The sequence below is a fragment of the Nicotiana tabacum genome, chromosome 20, assembly GCF_000715075.1.
Source record: "Nicotiana tabacum cultivar K326 chromosome 20, ASM71507v2, whole genome shotgun sequence".
NCBI lineage: Eukaryota > Viridiplantae > Streptophyta > Magnoliopsida > Solanales > Solanaceae > Nicotiana > Nicotiana tabacum.
This window is the reverse complement of record NC_134099.1, coordinates 13,035,076-13,049,606: the sequence shown is the minus strand read 5'-3', so window position 1 is coordinate 13,049,606 and position 14,531 is coordinate 13,035,076.

Sequence of the window (14,531 nt, the reverse complement as noted above, 5' to 3'; positions counted from 1 at the left end):
CAATTCTTGAATTTACAACGAAATTCATACGAGACTTCTCAGCATAGTAGCAAAGTAAAATTTTGCGGTTCTAAAGGAGTACGGTGCAATCTTCTCCAAGAATATAATACGGAGTTTTCCCTACTTCAGGTATGTTAAGGCTATCCCTTCTTTCTTTTGGCATGATCCATACGATACTAACGAAACGTGCAAATGCACAAATTCCATAAATGACTCTATTCATAGAAGTATTAGAGATATCTATGTTCTTGAATTTCCATGTGTCATAATATTTTATCATATGTTCACGGGTCCCATGAAAAATATTATTATCTTATATTCATGGGCCTCAGAATAATACACAGTTGAAAAAAGTTTGTCCTGAAGGAATATTGAGATTATTACGTATTTTTCATGCATTTCACTCATTTATACATGTGCATTGACCCATGACCAGATGGCGTTATATACGCGTATATATGTAAATATATATATATATGGTATATGGGAAAAGGTTACGACGTTATATACATATATGGGATATGGGAAATGGTTACGATGTTATATACGCACCACCACCTGATCAACTATTATACGTTGATGATTTTGCCCACAGTGGCCGATATGATATGATGGGATGCCCTCAGAGGCTGATGATTTTATGAAACATTTACCTATGCACGACAAGACGTTCATACGCATACTAAAAATAATTTATGATTTACAGAGTTATCCAGACTTACAGGTTGAGTCAATTACTCTATATTTCTTCCATGTCTGTTATGTACTTATTTATGTGCCTTACATACTTGGTACATTTTTCGTACTGACATCTTTTTTGCCTGGGGACACTGCGTTTCATGCCTGCAGGTCCCGATAGACAGTTCGAGAGCCCTCCAAGTAGGCTATCAACTCAGCGGAAGATGTTGGTGTACTCCATTTTTTTCGGAGTTGCTTGTTTGTACAACCTTGTCGGCCTATGTTTTAAGTTTATAAATGATTATGTTAGACTATTAGGCCCGTATTTCACGTGTATATGATGATGTAATAAGAAAGATACATTACGTTAGTACTCGGTTGAGTAAGGTACCGGGTGCCCGTCGCGGCCCATCGGTTTGGATCGTGACAAAAGTGGTATCAGAGCAGTTCTGTCCTAGAGAGTCTACAAGCCGTGTCTAGTAGAGTCTTGTTTATGGGTGTGTCGTGTACCACACTTATAAGAAGGAGGCTACAGGGCATTTATGATTGTCACTCTTTCTTCTTACTCTAGATTGTGTGGTAGAGCTCACTTATAAGAATTCAAGCCCCAAACTTCTATTCGTAATAAGACAATGCCTACATTCAGAAAGACGATCGATAAGAGATATAGCTATGGAATTGTTGATTTAGAGGAACTCGATTTTGCATATTGCTTGTGATAAGTAAAGGTGAGGTCTTTAGCAAATCATGGGTGTACTGAAAGGTGTAAGCCTCTTGATAAGGAACCTTAAGGCAAGAATATTTATCCACCTTTATGGTAAAAGACAGTGCTTTCAAGAAGTTAAATGAAGCAAGGTGAAGAAGGGTACGAACCGCCTAGTTAATGAAGATTATCAGTATTACAGTTCCGATAGAAAAATATAAGCATTAAGGGTTACCCTCAACAGTAATAGAGTATGTACAATTAGCAGTACCCATCTCAGTTATGCCCTAAGGGGGCTAACAGGTGTAGTTTAAGAAAAGGATAGAACATCAGGACCTGGCTGGGGTTAGAGTAAACCAAAATGGTGAATGGATTGTTTGTGTTAGTTGACATTTCTAAAGGATATTGCAAATGTGCTAGTAGATCTCCTCGTGAGATACCTAGATGGTGCACCATAAAATATTAACGCTAGATATGAGCACTGGAAGCCTTGAAGGAATAAATATTATCTTAGTGTGGCTCCCGCCCCAGTAAAGAAAGAATGTTAGGCAATTGGAAGAGCCAAGAGATGGAGCAAGGGGAGCCAAAAGCAAAAGAATGTTTTGTCGAGTTTTCAGAGTAAAGTAGTAGACATAGATAATTAGCGGGAGATAAGAAGAGAGTTAATAAAGTATTATGAGTAAGAGGTGATACACGGATGAAAACGGTAGGTCAAAAAAATGATGACAATATTACAGAGATTACAGTCAAGTGAAGTAAAAGACAAAAGATGACAGGCCTTGAGACAATAAAAGGATATAGACCATAAAGTCATATCCTCATTTCGAGAAATAAGTTCGCAACTCTAACGTGATTAACAAAAGGAAAAATTAGACACCAGATTAATAAAAATTAATATGCACTGGTGAACAAGATAAACTAAATATGAATTAAGGACTGAGTGATTTGCTAATGGTCCACATCATCAGAATTTCACATTGCGTTCCGGTGATAATAGGACGGACAACAGAAGCAGATCATGAGAAATTCGGAGAATGGTCATTCAGGAAGACGCTTCCCTAAAGCAAGCAATGTTAGCAAAGTTAAGCTTAAGGGACTGCATGTACCAGTTACATTAAGTGTCACCCTCGCGAGTAAGGGAATTTGTCATCCTTGGTACCAAAGGATTGCCACAAGGCGAGTAAGGATCATTCATGTTGTGAAACAACGCCAAAGATGAAGAGGTAAAACATCTATGGGTAGATCCTCGTGCCTTCAACTCTTAGTACACCCCTAAAGGGGGGAATATGGAGTGACGTGGCATTAAGTCAGAATTAAGTGGTTCTAGTGACTATGGAATGGTAAAGGAAGAATGCGATAAATGAAAAAAAAAATGAGATGGAACTTATCCAAATATTATAGATATGCTACGATTCTAGAATATTGTGCAAGCATGACATCAAGGAGAGGAAGTAAAGGTTCCTCCCCGAGCTGTTATTAATAAATAAGGAGCCAGTACGAGACGTAAGTTAAGACAAAGGAAATGACCCAAGAAAGATTACGAGGAATATTGATATGAGAATGGGCCAACGTGTAGTTAGTAATTGGTCAAGAAGATTCCAGTTATGGCTAAACAAGAGGTTACAGATGAGTCATCAGATCGTGTAAGATAAACATAGTAGAACCCAAAATGGAGAATTCATCCTCGAAGGATATCATTATAATACTTGAGATATATTCAAACAAGAGTCGGGGTAGTTAGAGGTACTGTATGAGTGTTATGGAGATAAAAGAAAGTGCCACTGGGAAGGCAGTCAAAATATCAGTTCAGAAGCAACTATACAAGCACAAGGGAATGGAGGTAAGCAACTACAGATGATTATAGGCAAGTAAGGACATCAAAAAGGTCCGTAATAAGCTCACAGCTTTACGAGAGTCAAGGGTCTCCCTTAGTACTACAACAAAAGACTAGCTGAGGAGATAAGAAAGAAGGCTTCAACCTAAGCACAACGACCTAAAGAGGAAATGGTCGTGTAACAACAATCTCACAACAAAAATTGTATGCCCTCCAAAAGAAAGTGGAACCTACCGTGGCTAATGAACTGGTAGAAAGATCGAAGGTAATATTCGAGACTATATGAGTTGCACAAAAATTCTGGCATGCGTGGGAACTAGGATGAGTTTAGTATGCACGCAACAAGGGGAAGAAAGACCAGGAAAAGTAATTGCACACATTTAAAGAAAGCTGAGATGGAATGAAAGGAATTATTAGATCAATGATCCAGAGTTAGTACGTTATGGATATACTCAAGATTTTGGAGCATTATCCATGCAACATATTTGTCGACAATCATACAGACATAAAAGACTCTAGTATAAGTTAAAAGAAAGAATTGATCCTAGGGCATAGACAAAGGATTGAATTGTTAGGAGATTGTATCATGGATATTCCATAACGCCCATAAAAGACTAAGGTAATAACTAATACCATGAGCCACAGATCAGAAGATAGCTTAAGACTACATAAAGGCTGATCAGAAGGAAGAGGAAACTAAAGAATTACATCACCCAAGTAAATTAGGAGTCTGATTATTGGACCTAGAGAAATTATAGAAGTTGTGTTTGAGAATATGATAGAATCACTCTTAATATCAGATGTTTAAAAGAAATAACACAAAAACCATAATCTATAATGGATCTACAAGGCCAGCTAGAAGAAGTACCAACCTCATAAGAAGTCAGTACGAAGCTTCCACCAGATTGTGTATGTACCAGAGATGCGAGATTTTAAGGTAAGTAAGTAAAGGTGAACAACGTACGAGATACTCAAAGTTAGAAGATCATGAATAGTCCATACTTCGGATAGAAGGCTATAAGCACGGGGATCCAATAACCGAGAATGATAGCAGCATCGTCGGTGGCATGTCTTCCAGCCTATGGTTTCTAAGTACTGAGATATCTAGTTAAAGAGAGTAGAGAAAAGTTGGAGACGATGTGATCTCTCACTTGACGTCCCAGAATAACATAATGAAATCTATGGTGCAAGAAATTTTAAGGAAAGTTGCGAGTAGTATAAATGGATATGTATAGGTCGCAAGCTAAAATATGGTAGAGCGACAAAGTTTTAAGGAAACATGAGTAAGGATGATAAAAGGCAAGTGAAAAGGTGACGAGAATGGATTGGTCCTCACGATTAGGCCCATGAAAACAAGGGAGCTGATGGCTTCTCTATGTTATAGTAAGCTCAGTATAGCCTGAATGGACTCAAAGGAGTTACTCTTGATAAGTAGCATTTAGAAGAGATGGAATGCTGCCCTAATAATAGAATAAAGGTATAATTGTGATAGATAAAGGATGACGTTTGGACCTTCGATTGAGTAATGATTTAAAAGAAAAAAAAAGAAAAAAAAAGAAAGGGATTCATGAATTGTACTGGATTAAAATACCCACGTAAGAGAATCACCTTGGGATGCTATAGAATACGGTTATTGAAGTACAGTATCGCCGCTTGTGGATCAGGAAAATTACTTCGAATATTCCTTGATGTAACGTAAGCCCTAGTGGCAAAGTATTACGTAAGAAGTTTCAAGTTATCAGTGGTATATTGTAGATCAATATTGAGGTGAATCAACAATGGATGGAAAAAAGTCACAAAGTATGAGATGAGATTAGGCCGTCATTCTAAAGATGAGGAGTAATGAGGAAGCATTAAATGACTTAAATTTATACTTATAGAATAAGCAACGAGAGTAAGCTGAGATTTTGTAGCAGACCTCAGCAACGATAAATTAAAGTAAGAGTTATGGCAGTAAATTCATAGGATGGCTAAATGAACCTATGTGATGAGATAAATATTCGTGAATTCAACAAAGTACCAAGCAAAAAACTTCAGTATGCTCATAGATGCCCAAAGGGATATCTTATCAAGCTCTACATATGAAGCCTAGAGATTGGACACACTTACAAGGTCAAAATTGTACAGGCTGCATGACGAAAGGTAGAAATAGTTACGAGATTGGAAGGATTCAGACTACAAGTTGTGGTGTGAGAAGGAGGCCTAGGGGGGAATGCCCTAGACTTTGGACTCATTCAAAGAATTGTCGTCTAGATGGCAAGGGAAGTTCTAAAGTAGTCGGAAGATATAAGTTATGAAAATGATAAGTGCATTAGTCAACATTCGAGGACGAATGTTCCAAAGGGGGGAATAATGTTACGCCCCGCAGTATTACGTCGATGTTATGCTCTGCAGTAATATATTACGATGATGTTACCCCCACCAGTATTATATTACGGTGATGTCACGCTTCGCAGTATTAAGTTACGACAATATTGCACCCTGAAGTATTGTACATTAAATTTGTCGTAAGGTAATTGACATCAGTCCAAGTAAAAGATTATTTAGAGATTATAAGGATTATGCTATTTCACAAGCGATTGGTAAATTCATGAAGGTGAAAAGGGGACCAAGTCAAAGAAAATAAATTTTGTCCAGGTTTGGCATTTTGGGGTAAAATACGGCCCGAGCTAAAATACCCGATATTCATGGACTAGTGTCATACGAGGTACCACATGACCATAATAGTAAGGTGTATAACGTATGTGAAAAGTGAGTAATATTTTAAGTAAGTGAAAATAAATCTCAAGTTTACGGGTAATTGATTACCGGGTAACGGAACATTACCTAATTAATTGGGAATATATTTGGATAAGATTAAACCCCACGTGGCAGTAGATGAAGGAACACTTAAGTGACTTGTCTTTAGACAAGCCAACTAGTGGGCACATGGACAACAAATCTTAAGGAATTTTACACGTATGAAGTGATTATCTTAGCCATCTTTATCTTGTCTTTCAAGACTATTCAATTCATTTTATAACAAGGAAATATAGTGAAAGGAACAACAAAGAATAAAGTGAGGGAATTCATGAAGTTAATCTAAGACTTTTCGTTACATTTCTGACGAACAATTCTTGAATTTACAATGAAATTCATATGAGACTTCTCAGCATAGTAGCAATGTAAAATTTTGCGGTTCTAAAGGAGTACGGTGCAATCTTCTTCAAGAATATAATACGGAGTTTTCCCTACTCCAGGTATGTTAAGGCTATCCCTTCTTTCTTTTGGCATGATTCAGACGATACGAACGAAACGTGCAAATGCGCAAATTTCATAAATGACTCTATTCATAGAAGTATTAGAGATATCTATGTTCTTGAATTTCCATGTGTCATAATATTTTATCATATGTTCATGGATTTCAGAAAAATACGAAAGTTGAAAAGAGTTTACTTTATGATATTACTCAATGGCAAAATGGTCTTATGATATTCCGAAAGATTTTATTAACGTACTTTTCATGCATTTCACTCATTTATACATGTGCATTGACCCATGACCAGATGACATTATATACGCATATATATATGTAAATATATGTGTATGGGATATGGGAAATGGTTACGACATTATATACACATGACCACCTGATCAGCTGGTATACATTGATGATTTTGGCCACAGAGGCCGATATGATATGATGGGATACCCTCAGAGGCTTATGATGTTATGAAACATGTACCTATGCACGACATGACATTCATACGCATATGCATGACTCTAAAAGTAATTTATGATTTACAGAGTTATCCAGACTTACAGGTTGAGTCAATTACTCTATATTTCTTCCATGTCTGTTATGTACTTATTTATGTGCCTTACATACTCGGTACATTTTTCGTATTAACATCCCTTTTGCCTGGGGACACTGCGTTTCATGCCCGCAAGTCTCGATAGACAGGTCGAGAGCCTTCCAAGTAGGCTATCAGCTCAACGGAATATATTGGTGCGCTCCATTTGCTTCGGAGTTATTTGTTTGGTTAGTATGATTTAGACGTGTATTGTTTCTTATAGCGGGACTCTGTCACGACCTTTATGACATTTATGTACTCTTAGAGTCTTCTAGACATACGTCGTGTACATGAAAGATTGTACGGCCTTGTCAGCCTATGTTTTGAGTTTATAAATGATGATGCTGGCCTATTAGGCCCGTATGTCACGTGTATATGATGATGTAATAAGAAAGATACGTTACGTTGGTACTCGGTTGAGTAAGGTACCGGGTGCCCGTCATGGCCCATCGGTTTGGGCTGTGACAGTAAGTGATTCTATCTAATTTTGGTAAAATTTCATGATTTTGCCTTTAATTCCATCATCTAATTTGTGATTTGGGGTGGAAAATTGGGGGAAATGAGGAAGAGTTCTTGGGTTAGAATTTTGAGGTTTTGAATGGGATTTTTTAACAGATTTGAGTAAATTTGGTATGGTTAGACTCGTGAGTGAATGAGCTTTCGAATATTATGACTATTGTCGGATTTTGAGACATAGGCCTGTGGGCCGAGTTTGAGCCAATTTTGAATTTTGGCTATGATTTCGTATTTTTCTTATGGAATTGATTCTTGTAGCCTATACTGATTGTATTGTACTGCTTGTGGCTAGATTCGGGACGTTTGGATACCGGTTTGAGAGACAAAGGCATTTTGGAGTAGAGTTTTTCCCGGATTGAGGTAAGTAACACTTTCAAACTTGGTTCTCACTGTTCGAAACCCCGAATTGTGTGTTATGTGATTGGTATTGAGGTAACGCACATGTCAAGTGACGGGCGTGCATGTGTGCACTGTGAGAATTGTGACTTGGTCGATTCCATGGCACTGTATTGTGGTTCTATCTTGTTGATATCCATGTTTTCATCACGTGATAAAGTAATTGAGATGTCGATCATGCTAGATATTATGTTTAGGCTTTATGTATGTGCTATTGGGACCAATAGTGGTTGTTTCTTGCTGACATATTACTGATTTTATTTATTTTGTACTCAGTCATATTCATTCATTTCATATTATATCTCAATCTCAGTTGTTAGTTATTGATACATCATATCATTATTTTTGGGCTAGTTTCATGACATTGTGAGCCCGTGTGTGAGACTGGAGAGATTCATGACTGAGTGAGGCCAAAAGCCTGATTGTGAGTGATAGTTATGGGATCGGGCTGCACGCCGCAACGATTATACTAATTTATGATAGCGCTTGGGATGAAGGAGCCCCTCCGGAGTTTGTACACACCCCTAGTGAGCATGGTTGATATTATTGAGGGATGAATCTTCCCGGGACATGTATCTTGTCCGAAGCATTATATACCTGGAGATGGATCTTCTCTAGGGATTGGATTGTCCCTACTCGATACTGGGTGACTGATGGTCAGTGATGTATATATTCCGGGATGGATCTTCCTTGGGCCATATGGGCAATATATAGTACCAAGTGATTGAGCATTTGAGAGTGTGAGTACATGAGGCTGTCAGCATGTGCATAGAAGAGTTATATTCTTCACATCTTTCAGATTTTATCTATTTTACTGCTTTGAGCTTTCTATTTAACTTGAAAGCATGCCTACGTTTCTGCACTATTATTTTTATTTGAACTGTGCCAGTTGAGTTCGTCACTACCTTTTAGTCTAAAGGTTGGACTTGGTACTTACTGAGTTAGTTGTACTCACATTACACCCTGTACCTCGTGTGCAGATCCAGGTGCTTCGGGTCACGACGACTGCTGATCGAGGAGTCAGGATTCAGAGACTATCGAGGTAGCTGCATGGCGTTCGCAGGCCTTGACTCTCCTTCATTATTTCTAACTATATTTCAGTTCTTAATCCTTGGACATTATAGTAGACTGTATTCTGGTATAGGTGCTCATGTACTCTGTGACACCCCGGTTTTGGGAATAGATTGTATCATATTTCGGATTATTTTTGTTTCAAAAAGGCTTTCTCTTAGATATTAATTGCTTCCGTCTTTACACTCTTGATAGGTTACAAGTACTTTGGGCATAAGTACTTTATTTTATGTTTTGATGATCTAACAAACTTACCACCCAGAACCAGATAAGGAACCTGTTACACATCTACAAGACCTTGAGATCACAAAGTTCCAGGTTGGGATCCCGTGAGGGATATAACTCAACTCTTTAAAGAGGAAGGAACAACTGAGGAAACAAGTCCCTACTAGTTCCTGAGGAGACTGTATGAAGTCAACTCTCCAGCAGGAAAGTTACTGCCTGTACACGTTACTGCACATGAACAGTGCAACAGTCAACTTTCTATGGAAGGCTTTTTACCTACCTTGATTATATCATTTTAAGTGATGTCACACACGTATAAATACCATCAAGTAAGGTAAAATAACTTACTTCATGAGAGAACCAGATAAAGGACCTGAAGCATGGCTGGTACAATCATTCACGTTAATAGACTCAAGATAATCTGGGCAGTGTGTTTTAGATTCACAGGAACCAGATTAGGGACCTGATACCTTGACGTTCCCCAGAAAGAAGTATAAGTCAACAGTATAGCTAGAAAGCAACTGCAGAAAGTGACTGCCTGCAACAGTACATCAGACTGTGCAACAGTCACTTCCCATTGGGAAAAGGCATGTACTAACCAAGATTTGACATCACCATTGGGATGTCTTTTTGCAATATAAACCTGGTGCAAGACACAAGGCATTCTCCTCCAAGATTTGCAAAATCAAAAACAAAAATCCTCTCTCAAGTGCTTGCAACAACCTCTCTCAAGAACAAAGTTGTTGCAACCTCAAGGACCAGATCCAAGATTGAAGATATCTTAAGTCCTTAGGTTTGTTGAGTCTTTGTTATTTGTTCTTCATTGTAACTCCTATATTGCTTTTTAGAAGCTGTTTTTAGGAAACCCAATATCCGTAAACTCTCGAGTTTATGTTGTGCCTAGGTTTAGTCATAAGTTAAAGTCTTTGTAACTAGAGAGTTATAAAGTGGCTTGTAATAGTATGATTACAAATTAGAGTGATTGAAGTCTTTGTAATAAAATTATTACAAAGTGACTTGTGGTGAGAGTATCACAAGTTAGTCAAAGTCTTTGTAACTAGAGAGTCACAAAGTGGCTTGTGGTGAGAGTATCACAAGTTAGTTGAGTTAAATCCTTTGTAATAGAGTCATTACAAAGTGGTTTGTAATAGGGGTTTACAAGTTAGTGAAGTTGAAATCCTACAAGTGTAGATCGAGGTTTTTGTCCCCTTGAGTTGGGATTTTTTCACGTAAAAATCCTTTGTGTTCTTTACTTTCTGCCGAGCTACTGTGGGAACAATTAGAGAACTTGATTCCCTATACTGGTTGGTTTTACAGTCTGTTGCTTACAGTGAGAACTTATAGAGAATCTGATTCTCTATATAGTGGGAACTTATCCTATGTCTCATTTTACATACTGGTTCTGTAGTAGGTAGCACTGTGGGAACTGATATAGGACCAGATTGCTATACAGTTCGGTTCATTAGAATCTTTAGTGGAAACTCATAGAGAACCCGGTTCTCTATACAGTCTGGTGGACGCATAGTTTCTAACAATTTCAAAGTTTCTACAGTGATTGAGACTTTAAATAGTGGCTTTCCTAGTTCCACGATAGGCGCCGTCACGACGATTGATTTTGGGTCGTGATATAATTATTGTTTTGTTGAAACACCAAAAATTCCAGCATAATATGTGGAGTACTTTCGGATTTTTAAGGGCGTATTTTTATTCAGATTTTATCTTTACATAAAAAGTGGCTAAATTTCGATTATTTTTGAAATTGTAGCTATTTTTCAATTATCAGTTATAAATCTGATTATTTTTGATTTTTTTGCTTGAGTTTCTCCTTCCGTGGAACCCAAAATGATAAATGATTTGTTAAAGCAAGTCAAGTTAGATTGAATAATGTCTTTAATTTCAAGTTAGATCAAGTGAAATTACATGTCTTTAATTTCTCTTCTCATTGAAGTTTTCTTTCCTTGTTTTTGTACGTTAGTCTTATAGATTTTAAAAGGAAAAAAACGTTTAATTCAATTCAAATGCATGTGAAGAGTGGAAATATACATGGTATTTGGAGCTTTTTCTCCAATCGCTTAATTAGTATGTACTTATTTCCCTTTCCTGAGTCAATGTCAATTCCATATATTTGGTCTTCCTCTTTGATAATGGCTAAGTGGGGCGTACCTTGTGAAACATATGATAATCATCTTCGTATTCAAATTTAGGTCTTGAGTTTGAGATTTGGGGCTAGGTACGAAAACATCTAGAAGGAAGCGCTTCTTCTATTAACGAGCCTTATGCATTGTAAGTTTAAATTAATGAAGTTAATAAATATCGAATATCAGTTGGAAAGTCCAGATGAACTTATTATCTGAAAAATTTAAACAACTAATTTTACCACGCGTCATTGTAAACAAAAAAAGTGAGAAAAGTGACTACTAATAACATAAGTACATAACACGTGTCTGCCACATAAAATATAAAGAGTGACGAAGTTGATAAACTGTTATTGATTTTATTAATACGTGTAATTGTCGATTTTTCCCAGAAAAAAAAAAAACGAAAACACAAACACTTGTTGATCACAGTAACACGTATCATTGTCGATCCTTCCAATGATTTAATAAAAATAGATGTTTGGAAAAGCTTTCAAAGTTTTTCACGAAACTCTTTCTCTTGAAAAAGAGAAAGAGTGGCAGTATACAAAATTGCAACTCTCTTCTTTCTTATGATACTAAAGATTAACATTTAAAATGTGGGAGTGAGAGTCTACAAAATTATAACTCTCTTTTTTCTTATACGGTAAAGATTAACATTAAAATTACGTGGAGGTAATTTTGTATCTTTTTAAATACTTTTTCTGTATTATTGAAGATGGTATCATTATCATCCAAGCAGTGACAAGGAAGTAATATGTCAAAGGCGAAACAAAAAGGCATCACCTTTTTTTATTTTTCAAAGGCGACAAAAAAAAGGCATCACTTTTTTTTAGTTTTGTTATATATAGGTGTATAACTATTCGAATTTTGGCCTAGCAATAGTAATCCTCATTGTTTCAACAACAAATAAACATAAAACAATTTGAGATCCTTAAAGGAAGATAAAAAATACAGAATATAATCTTTCGCGTCAAATTTATTAAAAGGTCAATGATAATACCCAAATATCAAAAGTAAAGAACTGATTCACGTTTAGGTACATATATATATATATGTATATCACCTCATATTTTACTCGTGTTTCATGGATTTTGAGTGTAAAATGTGATTTATATTAATTCGTGGTGGTTTTATGTGTAAGAATCGTCTGGAAGTAATTGGGGGCAAAAGGTGTGAGATTAGAGCCAAAACGGAGAAAACATAGAAAACGTGAATTTTAGCGCCGCACGCCACCTGTGGCGCCATTGGTAGAAAATTCAACAAGCCAACTCCAGGGCCAGTGTCCCACGCTGCCCTGGACGCTGGTGATAGGATTTTATCCAAGTTTGCCTGGGATAAAGTTATTTCAGCCCTAGACCTACCCAACATGTATAATGTAACGACCCATCCGATCGTGTCAAGAGTTGTAGTCCCGTTCCCCCATTTTATGCTCCTTTTATGTTCTACAACTATTATATGACTTACCGGGATGGTTGGATTGGGTCTGGAGAGATTTCAGAGTGAATTGAGACACTTAGTCTCTTAATCAAAAGCTTAGTTGACCGGATATTGACTTATGTGTAAATGACATCGGATTTGAATTTTGATGGTTCCGTTAGCTCAATTAGGTGATTTTGAACTGAGAAGCGCGTCCAGATTGTGATTTGGAGGTCCGTAGTAGAATTAGGCTTGAAATGACAAAAGTTGGAATTTTGAAAAGTTTGACCGGGGGTGAACTTTTTGATATCGGGGTAAGATTAGATTTTCAGAAGTTGGAGTAGGTTCGTGGTGTCATTTATGACTTGTGTGCAAAATTTGATGTCAATCAAACGCGACTTGATAGGTTTCTTTGCATTTGTAGAATTTGGAAATTTGAAGTTCATTAGGCTTGAATCCGTATGTAATTCGTATTTTTGTTGTTTGAGGTGGTTTGAGGATTAGACTAAATTTGGGTTATAAGACTTGTTGGTACGTTTGGTTGAGGTTTCGGGGGCCTCAGGTTGATTTCGGGTTATTAACGGACCAAGTTTTAAAGTTTAAAGATTGCTGAAGACAATTCTCTTCAGGTGCGATCCTGCAGAAGCGGGATGGAAGGTCGCAGAAGCGGGCAAGGCCAGGAGGGGCAGGGGTCGCAGGTGTGAAGGATTTCCCGCACCTACGGAGCTGCAGATGCGAACGGGGAATCGCAGAAGCAGAGGCAGAGAGGGCAAGTGACTTCCGCAGAAGCAGGACCGTAGAAGCGGATTTTTAGCCGCATGTGCGGGAGACCTGGACATAACATATAAATACGAGGCTTCAAGATTTTTCTCCATTTTCATCATTTTGAGCTCGGACTTTGGAGGTTTTTGAAGAGATTACTGAGATGAGATCCTTGTGTTCATTTTTCTTCAATAATGATATTTCCCCATTGATTTCCAACATAGTTGGTGTGTTTTTGAGGTGAATTTTGGGGGTTTGAAGCTAGAGATTTGGAGAATGAATTTTGGGGATTTGAATGACCAATTGGTGTCGGATTCTGGTAAATTTAGTATGGTTAGACTCATAAGTGAATGGGCTTTCAGGTTTTGTGACTTTTGTCAGATTTCGAGAAGTGGGGCCGGGGGCCAGGTTTGAGCCGATTTCAGATTTTGGCTATAATATCATATTTTTCTTGTTGAATTTATTTCTTAGTCTATATTGATTGTATTATACTGCTTGTGTCTAGATTCGGGGCATTTAGAGGCCGACTCACGAGGCAAATGCATTTTGGAGTAGAGTTTTTCTCGGACTAAGGTAAGTAATAGTTCTAAATCTGGTCCCGAGGGTACGAAATCCAGATTTTGTGTTATGTGATTATTTTGGAGGTGACGCATATGCTAGGTGATGGGCGTGTGGGAGTGCATCGTGAGAATTGTGACTTGGTCCATTCCGTGAAACTATAAAGTTGAATTACTTGTTGTTAGCTATATGCTTTCTATGTGTCATAGAAATTTGGCCGTAAATCATGTTAGAAGTTATGTTTAGCCTATGTGTTGGTACTACTGGGACCCATAAAGGTCATGTTACCTATTGAATTATCTGCTAAATGCTCTTTGTACTCGATCTCGGTTTTTTTTCACATATCATATCTCAGTCTCTGTTATTCTTTTTGATACATCATGTTATTGCTGTTTGGGCTG